Source organism: Oncorhynchus clarkii, chromosome 2 (genome assembly GCF_045791955.1).
Source record: "Oncorhynchus clarkii lewisi isolate Uvic-CL-2024 chromosome 2, UVic_Ocla_1.0, whole genome shotgun sequence".
In the NCBI taxonomy this organism is placed as follows: Eukaryota; Metazoa; Chordata; class Actinopteri; order Salmoniformes; family Salmonidae; genus Oncorhynchus; species Oncorhynchus clarkii.
Genome location: NC_092148.1, coordinates 78,497,107 through 78,518,434, shown reverse-complemented (window position 1 = coordinate 78,518,434; position 21,328 = coordinate 78,497,107). Strand labels below are relative to the sequence as shown.

General features: G+C 42.9%; 1 protein-coding gene across 4 annotated transcripts in view; it reads right to left on the bottom strand.

Annotated features, from left to right (window-relative positions):
- Positions 1–21,328, bottom strand: part of LOC139374228 (FYVE, RhoGEF and PH domain-containing protein 4-like) — a 101,282-nt gene that overhangs the window by 65,788 nt on the left and 14,166 nt on the right. Inside the window, exon 1 of one of the 4 annotated variants that reach the window (XM_071115277.1) lies at positions 344–774. The exons of 2 other annotated variants lie outside the window; for them this stretch is intronic. The gene's annotated coding sequence lies outside the window, so the exon portion shown is untranslated. Of the gene's footprint in view, positions 1–343; positions 775–21,328 lie in introns of those variants that run through there. One more of the 4 variants, XM_071115271.1, reaches the window with a different exon arrangement.

Sequence of the window (21,328 nt, the reverse complement as noted above, 5' to 3'; positions counted from 1 at the left end):
GGCAGATAAGGGCTTCAGCCAAGGATGGCCAAGAAAGATAACTGCAGTCATCCTCCATGTGTGTGTTTTGCATGTGTTCTGCAGTTGTGTTCTACTGAGGGAGGCTGCAGCTGTGGGGTGTTCACCCAACAAAGCCTGCAAGTGCCTCAATGACCCTCCTACCCCCAGTACAGCCACAACACACACACACACACACACACACACACACACACTGCTCCTCTCTGCTCTGGGACTGGTGATAAGCACCTGTCTGTCTACTACAGCTGTGAACACAGTGTTGTGGCTCTAGATGGCTACAGTACTACAGAGCTTCAGTCCTTCTAAAAGAGAAAAATCCACTGACCTGAGACCAGGCTTCCGCTAGTCAAGACTGGGTCTGTGTGTCAGAGTCGACAGCTACCGTTCACATAGATGATCGGATATCCTTCTCCTTGTTACACAACAACCAGAATGAAGAGAAAAGCAACCTCTCCCTCTCTCATTCCTGCCGTTCCTCTTTCTCCTCCCGCTCTCATTCCCTCCGTTCCTCTATCTCTCGCAGACACACATAGGCAGGTTCAGGCTTGCGCTAAGCTGCTTTTGCCTCTCTCGCTCTCTCTCTCTCTCTCTCTCTCTCCACTTCCTCCTTTCTTTCCTTCCTCTCTTCTCTGTGTTTCCAGTCCGTAGTGTGTGAAGATAATCACATTCCAGCGGAGACAGGGCATATGGCGGGGGAACGCCACCCACAGTAAAGCCCCCTCTGTCTGTCTGTCTGTCTGTCTGTCTTGTCTGTCTGTCTGTCTTGCACAGACAATCAGCTCTATTGTGTGGGAGGAGGAGAGGGCTAGAGAGCCAATGGCTCTCATCTGCTGCTACTGCTACCGCTGCTGCTGCTACCGCTGCTGCTGCTACCACTGCTGCTACCGCTGCTGCCGGGCCGCTACCACTGCTGCCGCTGCTGCTACTGCTACCGCTGCTGATACCGCTGCTGCTACTGCTACCGCTGCTGCTACTGCTACCGCTGCTGCTGCTGCCGCTGCTGCTACTGCTACCGCTGCTGATACCGCTGCTGCTACTGCTACCTCTGCTGCTACTGCTACCGCTGCTGATACCGCTGCTGCTACTGCTACCTCTGCTGATACCGCTGCTGCTGCTGCTGCCACTGCTACCTCTGCTGATACCGCTGCTGCTGCTGCTGCCGCTGCTGCTACTGCTACCGCTGCTGATACCGCTGCTGCTACTGCTACCGCTGCTGCTACTGCTACCGCTGCTGATACCGCTGCTGCTACTGCTACCGCTGCTGCTACCGCTGCTGCTACTGCTACCGCTACCTCTGCTGCCGCTGCTGCTACTGCTACCGCTGCTGATACCGCTGCTGCTACTGCTACCACTGCTGCTACTGCTGCTGCCGGCCGCTACCACTGCTGCTACCGCTGCTGCCGGCCGCTACCACTGCTGCCGCTGCTGCTACTGCTACCGCTGCTGCCGCTGCTGCTACTGCTACCGCTGCTGATACCGCTGCTGCTACTGCTACCACTGCTGCTACCGCTGCCGCTGCTGCTACTGCTACCGCTGCTGATACCGCTGCTGCTACTGCTACCGCTGCTGATACTGCTACCGCTGCTGATACTGCTACCGCTGCTGATACCGCTGCTGCTGCTTCCGCTGCTGCTACCGCCGCTGCTGCTACCACTGCTGTTACCGCTGCTGCTACCACTGCCGCTACCGCTGCTGCTACTGCTACCGCCGCTGCTGCTACCGCTGCTGCTACCGCTGCTGCTACCGCTGCTGCTACTGCTACCGCTGCTGCTACTGCTACCGTTGCTGCTACTGCTACCGCTGCTGCTACCGCCGCTGCTGCTACCGCCGCTGCTGCTACCACTGCTACCACTGCTGCCGCTACTGCTGCTACCACTGCTACCGCTGCTGCTACCGCTGCTGCTACTGCTACCGCTGCTGCTACCGCCGCTGCTGCTACCACTGCTGCTACCGCTGCTGCTGCTACCGCTGCCGCTGCCGCTACCGCTACCGCTACTGCTACCGCTACCGCCGCCGCCACCGCAGCTGCTGCTACCACTGCTACCGCAGCTGCTGCTACCACTGCTACCGCTACCACTGCTGCCGCTACCACTGCTGCCGCTACCACTGCTGCCGCTAGTACCGCTACCACTGCTACCACTGCCACCACTGCTACCGATGCTGCTGCTACCACTGCCGCTGCCACTGCTGCTGCTACCACTGCTACTGCTACCACTGCTACCGCAGCTGCTGCTGCCGGTAGCTATGGGGCGGTAATCATTTAGGCGGGTACCTTTGCTTTCTTGGTCACAGGGACTAGGGTGGTCTGCTTTGAAACATGTAGGTATTACAGACTCGATCAGGGAGAGGTTCAAATGTCAGTGAAGACACTTGCCAGTTGGTCCTCGCATGCTTTGAGTACACATCCTGGTAATCTGTCTGGGCCCGCGGCTTTGTGAATGTTGACCTGTTTAAATAGCCTTACGCAGTAATCTGGAACAGCTGGAGCTCTTATGCATGTTTCAGTGTTGCTTGCCTCGAAGCGAGCATAAAAGGCATTTAGCTCGTCTGGTAGGCTCACGTCACTGGGCAGCTTGCGGCTGGGTTTCCCTTCGTAGTCCTTAATATTTTTCAAGCCCTGTCACATCTGATGAGTGTCAGAGCCGGTGTAGTAGGATTCAATCTTAGTCCTGTATTGATTTTTTGCCTGTTTGATGGTTCGTCTGAGAGCAGAAGTGTCCGAATTAGTGACCTACTCCTTGAAAGCGGCAGCTCTAGCCTTTAGCTCGGTGCAGATTTTGCCTGTAATCCATGGCTTCTGGTTGGGAAATGTACGTACGGTCACTGTGGAGACGACATCGTTGATGCACTTATTGATGAAGCCGGTGACTGAGGTGGTATACTCCTCAATGCCATTGGATGAATCCCGGAACATATTCCAGTCTGTGCTAGCAAAACAGTCCTGTAGAGTAGCATCTGCGTCGTCTGACCACTTCCGTATTGAGCGAGTCACTGGTACTTCCAGCTTTAGTTTTTGCTTGTAAGCAGGAATCAGGAGGATAGAATTATGGTCAGATTTGCCAAATGGAGGGCGATGGAGAGCTTTGTATGCGTCTCTGTGTGTGGAGTAAAGGTGGTCTAGAGGTTTTTTTCTCCTCTGTTTGCACATGTGACATGCTGGTAGAAATGAGGTAAAACAGATTTAAGTTTGCCTACATTAAAGTCCCCGGCCACTAGAAGCGCCGCTTCTGGATAAGCATTTTCTTGTTTGCTTATGGCCTTATACAGCTCGTTGAGAGCGGTCTTAGTTCCAGCATTGGTTTGTGGTGGTAAATAGATGGCTACGAATAATATACATGAGAACTCTCTTGGTAGATAGTGTGGTCTACAGTTAATCATAAGGCACTCTACCTCAGGCGAGCAATACCTTGAGACTTCTTTAATATTAAACATTGCGCACCAGCAGTTATTGACAAATAGACACACACCCCGCCCCTCGTCTTACCAGACGTAGCTGCTCTGTCCTGCCGATGCACGGAGAAGCCAGCCAGCTCTATATTATCTGTGTCGTCGTTCAGCCACGTCTCGGTGAAACATAAGATATTACAGTTTTTAATGTCCATTGGTAGGATAGTCTTAATCGTAGATCGTCCAGTTTGTTTTCCAATGATTGTACGTTGGCCAATAATACAGAGGGAAGTGGTGGTTTACGTACTCGTCAGCAAATTTTTACAAAGCAGCCCGCCCTCCTCCCCCTTTTCCTCTGTCTTTTCTTCTCAATGATGGAGGGATTTGGGCCTTGTCTTGACAAAGCAGTATATAAAACAAAATAGCACAGTTGGTTAGGAGCCCGTAAAACAGCAGCCATCCCCTTCGTCGCCATTATATGTTACTGGACATCGCGATACTTCAGTACGTTAGCATTGCACATAAAAATGACCAAGGAGCCAATTTCAGTTCAGTTATGTTCTTGCCATTTTCAGTCTATATCAGTTCAGTTAGTGATGGAGAAAAAAAAGTCTATACAGTTAAATATAGGGATATTATTTTGGACAATATTGAGAAATAATTTCCCCCCTCGTTGGTTGTACCTACACCAAAACTCCAGTATCGTTCTTTCATAGCTTGTTCTCCATCTTCTTTTTAAAAAAGGGAGCCAATTTGTTTTCAGCACTTGTTCAAAACTTGTTTTCTCATGCTCTCTCGTCTCTCTGCAGCAACATCGAATCGCAATAAAACCACAGTATTGAATCGGAATACATATCGTATCGGCACCTAAGTATCGTGATAATATCGTACTGTGAGATCCCTGGCAATTCCGAGCCCTAAGTTCAGTGTGGCTGAAACATCAACTTGATTAAGTTACATTACATAGTAATAAAACATTGAGTCTTGATGAAGTTACGTAATAATAAACATTGAGTATTGATGAAGTTACATAATAATAAACATTGAGTCTTGATGAAGTTACGTAATAATAAACATTGAGTCTTGATGAAGTTATGTAATAATAAACATTGAGTCTTGATGAAGTTACGTAATAATAAACATTGAGTCTTGATGAAGTTACGTAATAATAAACATTGAGTATTGATGAAGTTACGTAATAATAAACATTGAGTATTGATGAAGTTACGTAATAATAAACATTGAGTCTTGATGAAGTTACGTAATAATAAACATTGAGTCTTGATGAAGTTATGTAATAATAAACATTGAGTCTTTATGAAGTTACGTAATAATTAACATTGAGTCTTGATGAAGTTACGTAATAATAAACATTGAGTCTTGATGTTACGCAGTAACAAAACAATGAGTCTTGATGAAGTTACGTAATAATAAACATTGAGTCTTGATGTTACGCAGTAATAAAACAATGAGTATTGATGAAGTTACATAGTAATAAAATATCGCAATACATATATTGGCAATTAAGTATCGTGATAATATTGTAATGTGAGATTCTTGGCAATTCCCAGCCTTAATTTCAGTGTGGCTGAAATATCAACTTGATGAAGTTTATCAGTAATAAATATTGAGTCTTGATGAAGTTACGCAGTAATAAAACATTGAGTCTGGCATTTCAATGAAGACATATAGTGGATAGAGCAGCAGACTCTGGAAGTGCTTGTGGGAAGTTCATCATTTCACATGAAAATGACTGAGATGAAAGTCAAACATCTGGCTTCCTCATTTGATTATTATGTCAAAAAATGTAATACTAAAGCAGGCCCATCACTCACTGTCTTAACAGTGCTGTTAAATGTCACCGTGGCAACTAAGGGTCACCTTGATAATAATCAATGAAAATGTAGACTAAGAGAACCATTCCATCTCCATACCTGTTTTGAATTACAGTGCACAAATCAAATCTTATTTGTCACATACACATGGTTAGCAGATGTTAATGCGAGCGTAGCAAAATGCTTGTGCTTCTAGTTCCAACAATGCAGTAATATCTAACAAGTAATCTAACCTAACAATTTCACAACAACTACCTTGTACACACAAGTGTAAAAGGGATGAAGAATATGTACATAAAATATGTACATATTATATATAATGAGTGATGAGTGATGGTACAGAACGGCATAGGCAAGATGCAGTAGATGGTATGGAGTACAGTATATACAGTGGGGCAAAAAAGTATTTAGTCAGCCACCAATTGTGCAAGTTCTCCCACTTAAAAGGATGAGAGATATATGTATATACTGTACTCTATACCATCTACTGCATCTTGCCATCTCTATGTAATAAATGTATCACTAGCCACTTTAAACAATGCCACTTTTATATGTTTACCTACCCTACATTACTCATCTCATATTTACAGTGGGGCAAAAAAGTATTTAGTCAGCCACCAATTGTTCAAGTTCTCCCACTTAAAAAGATGAGAGAGGCCTGTAATTTTCATCATAGGTACACTTCAACTATGACAGACAAAATGAAGAAAAGAAATCCAGAAAATCACATTGTAGGATTTTTAATGATTTCAGATTTCTGGCTCTCACAGACCTGTAACTTCTTCTTTAAGAGGCTCCTCTGTCCTCCACTCGTTACCTGTATTAATGGCACCTGTTTGAACTTGTTATCAGTATAAAAGACACCTGTCCACAACCTCAAACAGTCACACTCCAAACTCCACTATGGCCAAGACCAAAGAGCTGTCAAAGGACACCAGAAACAACATTGTAGACCTGCACCAGGCTGGGAAGACTGAATCTGCAATAGGTAAGCAGCTTGGTTTGAAGAAATCAACTGTGGGAGCAATTATTAGGAAATGGAAGACATACAAGACCACTGATAATCTTCCTCGATCTGGGGCTCCACGCAAGATCTCAACCCCTTGGGGTCAAAATTATCACAAAAACGGTGAGCAAAAATCCCAGAACCACATGGGGGGACCTAGTGAATGACCTGCAGAGAGCTGGGACCAAAGTAACAAAGCCTACCATCAGTAACACACTACGCCGCCAGGGACTCAAATCCTGCAGTGCCAGACGTGTCCCCCTGCTTAAGCCAGTACATGTCCAGGCCCGGGTATTGTTTAAAGTGGCTAGTGATACATGTATTACATAGAGATGGCAAGATGCAGTAGATGGTATAGAGTACAGTATATACATATATCAGACAAAGGTATAGTAGGATGTGAATACAGTGGAGCTAAACATAGGCATGAGACGATGAGAGAGATATTGTCTCTAGAAACATAATTTAAACTAGGTGATATCACCGCATGTCTGGGAGGTGGCCTAGGTATATTGAGCAGGGCTAGAGGCTCTACAGTGAAATAAGACAATAATCACTAACCAGAACAGCAATGGACAAGGCATTTGACATTAGGGAGAGGCATGCGTAGCCGAGTTATCATAGGGGTCCAGTAAGTAGTTAAGCTGGCTGGAGACACGGCGATTCAGACAGCTAGCGGGCCGGAGCTAGCAAGCTAGCAGAAGGGCCTTAGAAGGACGTCGCAATGGAAGAAGTCTGTTGAAGTCTCCGCATGCAGAGCCTCCTCGTGCGGCTTCGTCGGCAGACCAGCCGTGATGGATTAGTAAAGGGGCCCAGTCCAATTGGCAAAATAGGTATAGTAGCCCAAGACAGTCCGATATGCTCTAGACAGCTAGCAGGCCGCGGCCAGCAGATGGGCATTCAGGGGCTCGTTGGATGAAGAACCCTCGAGCAGATTACATCGGTAGTCCAGTCGTGATGGATTAGCAGGGCTTCGTGTAGTAAAAGGGGTCCAGGCCAATTGGCAAAATAGGTATTGTAGCCCAAGGACTGGCTGATGGACCTCTTCAGCTAGCCGGGAGATGGGCCTAGGATGGGCTAGCTCTAGGCTAATTGGTGCTTGCTTTGGGACAGAGACGATAGCCAGGAGTAGCCACTCAGATTGCAGCTAGCTAGCTGCGATGATCCGGGTGAAAATGTTCAGAGCTTGCGGTAGGAATCCGGGGATATGGAGAGAAAATAAGTATGGTATGCTCTCGTTTGCTCCGGTATGCTCTGGTTTGAATCGTGTTGTACAAACTGGTGAAAGATTTCCGAGCTAGAGGTTAGCTGATGACCGTTAGCAGTGGTTAGCTGACTACTAGCTAGTAGCTAGTTAGCTGGCTAGCTTCTGATGGGGGATTCCGGTTCTGAGGTAAATAAAAATACTTTAGAAAATAGTAGATCCATACCACATTGGGTGAGGCAGGTAGCAGGAGAGTATTTTGAAGTTGAGGTTTAGAAAAATATTAAAAAGATATGCGAAGAAAAAATATATAAAAATATACTACATACACGGGACACAGGACGAGGACAAAGACGTCTGACTGCTACACCATCTTGGAACAACACATTGTAATTTATGAAGCTCATTCTAAAATACAGACGTAATTTCTGTCCCAGGGGATTGCACTGTGTGCAAGTCTTTAATTTAGACCACAATTAGTTGAATTAGGTGTTAGAGAAGGGATGGAACAAAAACCTATAAACTCCTGTTATGTGTATAAAAAAAACAGTGGCTGTCATGAAAATGTGCCATCATGTACTGAACAAGCTTATGAATGTTGGAGGTTCATTTCCTTGAGATGTTCCACACTTGGGAATAACTTATTTTGTACAATGGACTATGTTTTAAGGACTCATGCACAGATACAGGAAAACCAAAAGGTGTATTTAAAAAATAATAAATAAGTACTAGTGTTGATGTCTACACATGTTTCTGGTTTTGAGGCTAGGGCATCAGGTGACGCAGCTCATCTGTGTAAGGAGAGAGAAAAGCTTCAATAATATTACAATACTGTATTCATTTAATTGAATATATATTCCTGCTTGATATGCATTTACAGTTTATTGGACATGTTATCCTTTATCACATGCCAGTGTTTGTTTTGTATCCAATGCATTTAGCTTACAATAGGATGAAGTAGCCTAAGGCCTAGTTAGACTGCGTCATATCACCTTGCATCATATCACCTTTCAATATTAGTTATCAAAGAATATAAAACTATGTAGAACATCAGTGTCATTTAAAAATATGCACAGGTGTGATATTTCTATTAATTAATCACAACGCAAAAAACAGCAGCTCTAGTACAATATTAGCTTCACAGTGAAACACTACTATTCTGGCTATCAATCATTCTTAAACAGTCAGAAAAATAGCTTATTTAGCTACAGTATGTCAAAAAAAAATCGTAGCCTGCATGGTATCATGCATGCAAGTTTACCTGTCATGTTCACAACAATGGAGCAGCAGACTAAGCAATACGCAAGAAGAGGACCCTATACCGTAGGATAATTATTCTGTCCGGTGTCAAATTCATTCATTTAACAGGTACTGAGGAGATCACCTTAAGTTAGTATAGTTAATGAGAAAGTCTCTGAATAGTTTCCAAGTGGTTACTTATAATTAGTAGTTAGGCTGATTCAGTAAGAATATCTCTCTTCATCCCTCAGTCTCATCCCAGCCCCTGGGCTCTCCTGCAGCTGTGTAGCACCTCTTAGGACCTAGCCTGGCACAAAGCCATTACCCAGTCTCTAAGAGACACACACACACACACACACGCACACACACACCATAATTAAACACACATCACTTACTGCATTAAACACACACCCTGGCTGCATATTCCCTCTCTCTCATCTGAGCCTGGCCGTCTCTCTTCTAATCTTTATCTCTCCCTCTGCCTCCCACATAATGAAGATCACAGTGGGAAAGAACTAGAACGTTGCAGAATGCAGACACATGCACACACACATATGCGCACAGTCGAACATGCACATGCATACACCCACAGAGTGTGGCCTGCATGGCTGATGGGCTGCTGTCCCCATAATGGACACATAAGGGCACATCTGTCACTGGACTGGGGCATGGCATGAATGGAATCTGCCACGCGTCACAACACCCGACCACATTGATTGGCTGTTCTAATCTTACATAGTCAGGCTGGCATGACCTGCTGTGAAAAAAAATGGGTTTCTGCTCTGAGGGCAGATCTGGGCCAATCAAACTCAATACAGTCACACTGAACAGAGAACAGCAGGCCCCCATAGAACTGCAAGATAATAATCTGCCAGACAACAGCACTCATCTACAAAACACAATTGATTAAACAATTTAAGTAACTGAGTGCATTTGAAATCCCTGTAGACGCTTGGATGCTTTAATTATCCCCTTATGTGTGTGTGTCATAGGGAGTGTGTGATACATAGTGTGTCTCTGCCTGGCAGAGAGAGACATATCTCTCATTAAAGGGGCACTGCACTTCCTGATATGGCCTTGTTTTAGATTTGCTTCATTAAGAAATGCTAGCGGGCATGACTGAATTCAAACGTGAGTTGGGTTAAAAAACAACCCATTGCTGGGTAAATAGTGGCCACAACACATATTGGGTTATTCTGACCCAGCCAGTTGGGTCACTTAATACCATTCACAGACAGACTTCATAGTATGTGGCCTGTACAACATTCTTGCCGGGATAAGTCTTTTATATCTCCCGTGCACATGTTGGCAAGTTTAGGAGTGAGAGTAAACCTAGGCGATGAATATATACCATCACAAAGAAATCCATTATTCATTTGTTTTGGGCAATACAATGTTTTTTCAAAAGAATAGAATGGCATATTTTTTGTCTCATTATGTTACTGGTCTGTGCAGCCTATAGCCTACATGGCTGTGCCATGCAAATTAAATCAATAGTTATTTTGTTCATTAAACAGAAAATACATACTTACATGCTGACTAGACCGGGCATGCGCGTGCGCCATCGCACGCATGTTGATTTTGTCCATTCACACCAAACGCGATCAGGATACGCAGGTTGAAATATCAAACAAAACTCTGAACCAACTATATTAATATGGAGACAGGTCGAAACGCTAGCTAGCTTGCTGTTGCTAGCTAATTTGTCTTGGGATATAAACATTGGGTTGTTATTTTACCTGAAATTAATCCAAAGATAAAAGGATACACCGAGTTAGTTTCTAGTAATCGCTCCTCCTTCAGTCTTCTTCTACTTCTTCTTCTTCTACTTTGGACTTTATATGGCGGTTGGCAACCAACTTTAAGGTACATTACCATAGTAGGCTAAGAATATAATGAAATATAACAGAATAAACTACAAATAACATTTTTCCCACACAACTTCCGCCATGGCAATACGTGGAACTGCTGTCATATAAAAAAAGTGATATTTTGAAACAGAGCTCAAGGCAAGCCCATGTCTTTTTTTTCCACGTTTAATCTCTTTCCTACCCTCACTACGCTTTGTTAGAGCAGGCGTAGGGTCTTACATTGCAAGTATCTTCATCATGATACAGATAGAAATGAATAGAAATCTATATTTTCAAAAGCAGTCTTGTGTTTATATTTCACAACCTCCACAGGCTTTTGGAGTTTAGGCTACATTATTGCATGCTAAATGTTTCTGATCAGTGATAGACGAGCAAAAGAATAGAAGAGCTATACCACCTCCACTTACCTGCCCAGCCAGAAAATGTACCAAATATACAGATGTAGATTCAATGAAACAAAATCACCTTGATTGATTAAGACAAGTATTTTGGTCGTGAGTAGGTCTAGGCTACTAAGCGACTGAAGAGCAAAATAATCCACTTGTTAAGCTACATACAGTGACTTCAGAAAGTATTGAGACCCCTTGACTATTTCCACATTTTGTTACATTACAGACATATTCTAAAATTGATTCAATTATTTTTATTCCCCATTAATCTACAGACAATACCCCACAACGACAAAAACATGTTTTTAGACATTTTTATAAAAAAAGGAAATAACAAATTTACTGAGTATTCAGACCCTTTACTCAGTACTTTGTTGAAGCACCTTTGGCAGCGATTACAGCATCAAGTCTTCTTGGGTATGACGCTACAAGCTTAGCACACCTGTATTTGGGGAGTTTCTCCCACACTTCTCTGCAGATCCTTTCAAGCTCTGTCAGGTTGGATGGGGAGAGTTGCTGCACAGCTGTTTTCAGGTCTCTCCAAAGATGTTTGATTGGGTCTGGGCTCTGGCTGGGCCACTCAAGGACATTCAGAGACTCGTCCTGAAGGTGAACCTATGCCCCACTCTGAGGTCCTGAGCGCTCTGGAGCAGGTTTTCATCAAGAATCTCTCTGTACTTTGCTCTGATTTGCCTCGATCCTGACTAGTCTCCAAGTCCCTGCCACTGAAAAACATCCCCATAACATGATGCTGCCACCACAATGCTTCACCGTAGGGATGGTGCCAGGATTCCTCCAGATATGACACTTGGCATTCAGGCCAAAGAGTTCAATCTTGGTTTCATCAGACCAGAGAATCTTGTTTCTCATGGTCTGAGAGTCTTTAGGTGCCTTTTGGCAAACACCATGTGGGTTGTCATGTTTCTTTTACTGAGGAGTTGCTTCTGTCTGGCCACTCTACTATAAACTTTGGTGGAGTGCTATAGAGATGGTTGTCCTTCTGGAAGGTTATCCCATCTCCACAGAGGAACTAGAGCTCTGTCAGAGTGACCATCGGGTTTTTGGTCACCTCCCTGACCAACGCCCTTCTCCCCTGATTGCTCAGTTTGGCAGGGCAGCCAGCTCTAGGAAGAGTGTTGGTGGTTCCAAACTTCTTCCATTTAAGAATGATGGAGGCCACTGACATTTTTTTTGTACCCTTCCCCAGATCTGTGCCTCAACACAATCCTGTCTCGGAGCTCTACGGACAATTCCTTCAACCTCATGATTTCTTTTTTGTTGCTCAGACATGCACTGTCAACTGTGAGACCTTGTATAGACAGGTGTGTGCCTTTCCAAATCATGTCCAATCAATTGAATTTACCACAAGTGGACTCCAATGAAGTTGTAGAAACATCTCAAGAATGATAAATTCAAACAGGACGCACTTGAGCTCAATTTCGAGTCTCATAACAAAGCATCTGAATACTTATGTAAATAAGGTATTTTATTTTGTAATTTTTAATACATTTGCAAAAAAATCTAAAAACCTGTTTTCACTTTGTCATTATGGGGTATTGTGTGTAGATTGCTGAGGATTTTTATTTATGTAATACATTTTAGAATACGGCTGTAACATAACAAAATGTGGAAAAAGTTAATGGGTCTGAATACTTTCCGAAGGCATGGTACAGTACCAAGCTGGCAAAATGTTCTGATCAGTGCTAATGAATAAGCCAACTAGACAAGACAATCACAAGCAGCACCCACCTCAACATAGGTAACATTTCCACAGCCTAATTATAGCCTAACCAATACCCAAACTAAGAGTTACTGAAAAGACGAGTCCCCACACTTGTCTCAAAGTAGCGCGAAACGGTGCTGAAATAGTTGACCACATGCAGGCAGGTTATTGCTTCAAATGTATTTATCAATTGGATGACTTTCGTAGTTTATGTAAGCAGCAATTTGATGCCTTCAACTTCATAAGCCGAGCAACCATCAAGCTTAAGAGAGCAGTGCTTGCCAATGCCCCCTCATTATTACGACTACTTTCATAACAAGCTGTAGGCAGAACTTTACCACAATCATGACTAGGTCGGTTGGAGGAAATAAAGGTAGAGGCTTTGTCGCTGGCAATACATTTCATATATAAAGAAAATTTAGCAAAAAGTTGGTGGGATGCTAAAGTTGGCAGAAAAACGTAATGTTTTGAAAGTTGTATTAGTTGGTTTGATTTCTTTGAAGACTGGAGGCGTAACTTAGTAGGGATGTGGCTTCCGGACAGTTATTTTTGGCCACCCATGAAAGTAAATGTCATTCCGGTTCATCTGTTCTAATGTAAGGTTAAAGTTGAGCACTAACACCTTTGTAGCTTTAATGAGGCTTACTCAAGTGTATGAATTTCTCAACTGCCGATGCATATCCCAACAATGCATATACTTCAATAATAATATTATTAAATGTATAAAAAAATATGTAATGTGCAAAAATATTAAGATAATATTGAAATTTGCAGTGCACAAACTTAACATGTTGTGGGTAAGTAAGAAAATGTATGCGCTCACAACTGTAAGTCGCTCTGGATAAGAGCATCTGGTAAAGTACTAAAATGCTTAAAAAATATATGAACAGGAATTACATTTACTGTCATGGGGAGTTAAATTGCCCCAATAGGCAACCCTTCCTGAAAATAATCTATGGATTGCATAAAAAAGACCCAGCTACTGGGAAAACCCAGCATGAAAGTGAAAAAACCCAACAACCCAACTAAGTGTCCCAACTGGTTGGGTCAAAATAACCCAAATGTTTCTGACTCATACAGTGGTTTGCAAAAGTATTCAAACCCTTAGCATTTTTCCTATTTCCCTTCTCAGAGTCACATCTTCTGACCGACACCACTCCACACTAGAGGTCGACCGATTAATCGGAATGGCCGATTAATTGGGGCCGATTTCAAGTTTCCATAACAATCGGAAATCGGTAATTTTGGACACCGATTTTGCCAATTTTTCTGTTTTTTTTACACCTTTATTTAATCTTCATTTAACTAGGCAAGTCAGTTAAGAACACATTCTTACTTTCAATGACGGCCTAGGAACGGTGGGTTAACCTTACGGTTAACTAGTCCAACGCTCTAACCACCTGCATCACGAGGAGCCCGCTTGTTACGCGAATGCAGTAAGAAGCCAAGGTAAGTTGCTAGCTAGCATTAAACTCAATCAATCATAATCACTAGTTATAACTACACATGGTTGATGATATTACTAGTTTATCTAGCGTGTCCTGCGTTGCATATAATCGATGCGGTGCACATTCGCGAAAAAGGACCGTTGTTGCTCCAATGTGTACCTAACCATAAGAAAGGCATTGATGTTTAAAATCAATACACAGAAGTATATATTTTTAAACCTGCATATTTAGCTAAAATAAATCCAGGTTAGCAGGCACTATTAACCAGGTGAAATTGTGTCCTTTCTCTTGCGTTCATTGCACGCAGAGTCAGGGTATATGCAACAGTTTGGGCTGCCTGACTCAATGCGAACTAATTTGCCAGAATTTTACGTAATTATGACATAATATTGAAGGTTGTGCAATGTAACAGGAATTTTTAGACTGATGGATGCCAGCCATTAGATAAAATATGTAATGGTTCCGTATTTCACTGAAAGAATAAACGTCTTGTTTTCGAGATGATAGTTTCCGGATTCGACCATATTAATGACCTAAGGCTCGCATTTCTGTGTGTTATTATGTTATAATTAAGTCTATAATTTGATAGAGCAGTCTGACTGAGCGATGGTAGGCACCAGCAGGCTCATAAGCATTCATTCAAACAGCACTTTTGTGCGTTTTGCCAGCAGCTCTGCTGTTTATGACTTCAAGCCTATCAACTCCCGAGATTAGGCTGGTGTAACGATGTGATGTGAAATGGCTAGCTAGTTAGCGAGGTGCGCACGCTAATAGCATTTCAAACGTCACTTGCTCTGAGACTTGGAGTAGATGTTCTCCTTGCCATGCATGGGTAACGCTGCTTCGAGGGTGGCTGTTGTCGTTGTGTTGCTGGTTCGATCCCAGGGAGGAGCGAGGAGAGGGACGGAAGCTATACTGTTACACTGGCAATAATAAAGTGCCTAGAAGAACATCGAATTGTCAAAGGTATATGAAATACAAATGGTATAGAGAGAAATAGTCCTAAAATTCCTATAATAACTACAACCTAAAACTTCTTACTTGGGAATATTGAAGACTCATGTTAAAAGGAACCACCAGCTTTCATATGTTCTCATGTTCTGAGCAAGGAACATAAACGTTAGCTGGCACATATTGAACTTTTACTTTCTTCTCCAACACTTTGTTTTTGCATTATTTAAACCAAATTGAACATGTTTCATTATTTATTTGAGGCTAAATTGATTTTATTGATGTATTATATTAAGTTAAAATAAGTGTTCATTCAGTATTGTTGTAATTGTCATTATTACAAATACTTTAAAAAAATTTGCGCCTTTAATCTGTATCGGCTGTTTTTGTCCTCCAATAATCGGTATCGGCATTGAAAAATCATAGTCGGTTGACCTCTACTCCACACACACGCACACAGACACACATTACACACAGCAGTGACACACTCCACACAACCATCTATAGCCTTGTGTGTGTTTGAAGGAATGTGTGTATTTCCATAATGTAGTGTGTGTTATGTATTGTTTGTGAGAGCATGCAGCTCCTGTCAGTGTGCTCAATGAAGTGATCAACGGATGATGTTGAGAGAGAAAGAGAGAGAGCGAGAAAGAGAAACTCACACCAGGAAGTACAGAGATATAATAACCCCACACAGAGACTGTTACAATGCTAAACATAACCTTTTATTGGTAATGCTAAGGTATCTCACCAGAATTGTTCTGCCACTAAAACATCGCAACACAGATCAGTCCTGCTGGTGCTAGAATCAATCATCTGTACATACCAGCTGAATATTTAAACTAGCTACAGGTACTGTAACTGCCAAAATAAAGGAAACACCAACATAAAGTGTCTTAACAGGGTGTTGGGCCACCACGTGCCAGAACAGCTTCAATGCACCTTGGCATAGATTGTACAAGTGTCTGGAACTCTATTTGAGGGATGCGACACCATCTTCCATGAGAAATTCCATTATTTGGTGTTTTGTTGATGGTGGTGGAAAACGTTTTCTTTGGCATCTGTTCAATTGGGTTGAGATCTGGTGACACACCCTTTAAATCCCCTATATCCTTTAAGACTCCTCTTTCATAGTCACTGAGATCTCTTCTAGCCATGCTAGCCAAAATAACAGATCTCTTCTAGCCATGCTAGCCAAAATAATGGGCAAGTGGGGATTTTTATACATGACCCTAAGCATGATGGGATGTTAATTGCTTAATAATTAACTCATGAACTACACCTGTGTGGAAGCACCTGCTTTCAATATACTTTCTATCCCTCATTTACTCAAGTGTTTCCTTCATTTTTCCAGTTACATGTATGTTCCATGTGCCTCAAAACAAAATATATGCACACAACAAATTGATAACCTTAAACAATAGATATCTATTGACAGATCCCAATGATCAAATCACCTCTCATTCGATTCCTTTCCTAGTAAGCTGTAGACATGGTTGGTTGTTCCATGTGGGAGCTTCCCCCTTTCCACTCAGTAACCCAGGCCCATAGCCATCCTCACTACCACAGCCAGAGAACAGCTGGCCATGACCAGATGGCCAGGGGGACATACATAAAGAGATTAATAGAATATGAATGTTTATTTAGATTCTCTCCATTCTGGAATTCTAAATTGACAACATAATGTCCCCCCCAATCAAAAATATCAATTTTATTCCACTGTGACTACTCATTTTACATTATGCAACTGAACTGATGCAGCAGTCAATGAAGTGTCTTCTCTAGTAACCATAAGGCTGTGTTTAGTGTTTCCAGTCCTCCCCCATGTGACCCTCCCCACATTGTAACAATGAGTGTGCTGAAAGGAGCAAGCCTGCTGCTCCCAGCTTTCTTCTTCCAGCTGGCCAACCATGCAGAGGAAATACAAACAGTTACACAGATGGAGTGACCAAATCAGTGGATTTAGAGGAAAGAATTCTTATTGGAGAGACAATATTTCAAAAGCGAAGCATGCTCCATTGCCTCGGCTGTGCATGTTTCTAACAGAAAACATCATCAGTAAGTGTCCCACACAACTGATGACTGCTCACCTCCAACGCTTGGAAAAGTACTTTGGGACCTACTTCCCAATCCGTTTGACTGTGATGCCCAGTTGACATGCCGTCACATGACATTCGGTCACGTGACAGCTCCGAATTCCAACTCGAGAACTCGGGCCTCTTTCTAGAGATCCGACTTTCCGACCTGAAGATCGCTGAGGTTATGATTTTACCTTGTATTTTTCAGAGTTCCCAGTTGTCTTGAAAGCACCATCAGTGCTCTCATCTGCATTAAAACCAAATATCAATCCAGGCTGGATGTGACAGCAGAGATCTGGTGCGCACTGTCGACCTTGACCTTTTCACCGGACGTGCTACCTGTCCCAGACCTATTATTTGACCATGCTGGTCATTTATGAACCGTTGAACATCTTGGCCATGTTCTGTTATAATCTCCACCCGGCACAGCCAGAAGAGGACTGGCCACCCCACATAGCCTGGTTCCTCTCTAGGTTTCTTCCTAAGTTTTGGCCTTTCTAGGGAGTTTTTCCTAGCCAATGTGCTTTAACACCTGCATTGCTTGCTGTTTGGGGTTTTAGGCTGGGTTTCTGTACAGCACTTTGAGATATCAGCTGATGTACGAAGGGCTATATAAATACATTTGATTTGATTTGATGTATAGCTGTTGCCTATTGCTGCGTAATAAATGTTATGTAATATTGGAAGAAATACTTGTTAGTTACATAAATAATAATAAACAAATTATATAAGAATAAATTAGACCGAAGCAGATAGTTCACTGGGACAGGGCGGTATCAATTTCCAAATCACTCTCTCGGTCTCTCGTGTCAACAACTTCTTTGTGTGATTTGCTCCGGTTTATGTGTCACAATATGTCACTTTTAAAAACATATGGTCATAGAGTGGTAATATGTTAGAATGGGCAGAAAAATAATGATATGGTCATAGAGCTGTAATATGTTAGAATGGGCAGAAAAATAATCATATGGTCATAGAGCTGTAATATGTTAGAATGGGCAGAAAAATAATCATATGGTCATTGAGCTGTAATATGTTAGAATGGGCAGAAAAATAATCATATGGTCATAGAGCTGTAATATGTTAGAATGGGCAGAAAAATAATCATATGGTCATAGAGCTGTAATATGTTAGAATGGGCAGGAAAAAAATCATATGGTCATAGAGCTGTAATATGTTAGAATGGGCAGAAAAATGAATGGAGCATCTGACGTCTGGGAGCATAGCCAAAAGATAATGGTCATAAAATGGAGCCTTCACTGGTGGAGAATACAGATTAGTTGCACATCATATCAGTTAACGGGAGGCAGGATAGAGGCCAGTTGTGCTGGAGGAAAGGGGTTAGCATGCTCCTAAGATGGCTGTGTGGGTGGCAGGGATGGTGTAGGGACATAGGGACACAAATCCCAGGTTCAGATTGGAAGTGAAGTGGGATGAAGTTGTTACATTCAAATCACCATTTGCACACCATCCCTTGTTCTCTCAGACACTCACTTTTACTTATGTATACTCCTGCGTCATACCTGTACTCTGTCTGAATCTATATAGTTTATATAGTCAACACTTCAGTATAGAGCCAGGTTAAAGAGATACACAGGGAGTACATCTCTCCCTAAGCTCCTCTGCCGAGCTCTAAGACTGTGGACTGGACCAGAGAGTTGAGTCAACTCAGAGGAGCCTCAGAGCAGCACGCTGTCAGCCAGGCGGGAAACAACACACCACAGTCAGGAATCACCGGCAGTTGCATGGAAAGAAAAACAGGAACTGTGACTGAGCCAGCTAACCAGTTACCTTTTGGCAAGAATAGGTTTGGGCTGGTGTTGCTTCAGTGGGCTTTAGGAGTGTAAAATCTCTTTAGTATCTCCTTTCTGTTGGGTCTATGGACTCACTGACTGATGGATTTGGGGTTTCCCTTGCCTCAAACCAGGCAAGGGAAACAGCTAATTGTATGAGGGGTCAGGAAGCTTTCCGGTTGAAAGAAACAACAACATTAAATAGGACCGGAGTTGAAAAACTCAGTGGCGTTGAACATTCACATGGGTGTGCTGACTGAAACAAACAGAGAACCCCCTGGGCAGGTGGTGGGGGGACAACTGCAGGAAGTGTGTCACCAGACCCTTCCCCTCCCTCCAGCCCAGACAAACTCATACACGCATTTCTGTACAAACACACTCAAATAATCCCCTTCCCTTCACCTCCCCGTAGGCCTGGGGAAGGAATGCCCCGTCTTCCCAGAATGAGAACGGTAGGGTGTGTGTGGTGGAGTAGTCCCTCACACCTGGGAAAAGGGTGAGTGGCCTTGACTCCTACTTTTCCCACCACTAAACATATTGCCCACTAGGCTGGAGAAAAACACTTCCAGGCAAACACGTCTGATAATAGTAGACTCATCCTATCAAATTGACCATTCACATCCTGGGTAAAGAAACGCACGGCTGAGGCTGCACTGTCAACTTCTCTTTATCTGTAGAAAACCAGTCATTGGCCAGATAGGAGGGGTATAATGCAATAACAGAGGATCATTTCATATGAACATAAGGTAAACCAAACCATGGGAAGCTATCTTTTTCCTTAACATCTAATAGAACAAACAGGGGGAAACAGAAGATATTCCATTGTATGTTATCAAAACCGGAAAGGGATTTTTTGGGGCCCCCCCAGTTTTTCGTAAACAAAAAAATATAATTCAGCTACAAATGAGTTTAATTTAAGAAATATGTTCCCAAGTATTCCCACAAATAAAAAAAGACAAAACATAGACAAATAAGAATTTGTTCTTAACTGACATGCCTAGTTAAATAAAGGTAAAATAAATATTAAAAATATGTGATCGTGTCTCAATGTAATCAAGGTATTCAATTATTGTTATTTTGAAATACAATCTATTTTTGGGCTTAGATGTGGTCTGTGTACAAATTATTAGAATTATGTTCCGGCCCCCCGACCAAAATCATCCCTCAGCTGAATCTAGTTGCCTACCCCTGACCTAGTGTTTGCAGACTCACCAATCCCTACCCCTGACCTAGTGGTTGCAGACTCACCAATCCCTACCCCTGACCTAGTGTTTGCAGACTCACCAATCCCTACCCCTGACCTAGTGGTTGCAGACTCACCAATCCCTACCCCTGACCTAGTGTTTGCAGACTCACCAATCCCTACCCCTGGCCTAGTGGTTGCAGACTCACCAATCCCTACCCCTGACCTAATGGTTGCAGACTCACCAATCCCTACCCCTGACCTAGTGGTTGCAGACTCACAAATCCCTACCCCTGACCTAGTGGTTGCAGACTCACCAATCCCTACCCCTGACCTAATGGTTGCAGACTCACCAATCCCTACCCCTGACCTAGTGGTTGCAGACTCACCAATCCCTACCACTGGTATTAATCAAAAGCATTTTATCAGAGACATTTTAGTGAGCATTTACTGCTATCTAGTGGAGTTGTTGGGAACTGGAATTATTAATTACACCACAGTTCAAAATAGGGGTATGGGTGTGTAGACTAAAACCCTCTGAGGAATATTGAAAGAGCTATATTACCCAGTTCCTGCTATGTGAGGAACACACCCACCTACCTCACTGTGATGATATATTCCCAGAGGGACGGGAGGGCTTCTCGGCATACCAATAATGTGAAATAATAGGGGTTGACATGATTTTTCGATGACTATCCCATCCTCTGTCCCCCATACATACAAAATCTGTAAAGTCCCTCAGTCAAGTATTGAATTTCAAGCACAGATTCAATTACAAAGGCCAGGGAGCTTTTCGAAAGCCTCATAAAGAAGGACTGTGATTGGTAGATGGGTAACAATAACAAATCAGCATGGTCAAGTTAATTATTATGCTGTGGATGACGTATTAAACCACACAAAAACATATTTTTGCTATCTCAGATTGTTCTGCCAACAATATACTCTACAACTACAGTACATCACATTTCCAGAGTGGACTCTGCTACTTTTTAAGTTATGATACATGAGCACCACCAACACAGTGAATAGATTCAAACACAGGAAAATAGATTCAAAGTGAACTCCCTCTGTTGGTGATTTGCTGAATGTACTGTACAATCTGTTAGGTTCTAATTTTAAGTAAATAATTCACGGACACTAGAGAAGTTTAACCAAGTTTAATTCTTCCCAAAGGGTCGATACAGCTGGATTCAGACAAAAAAC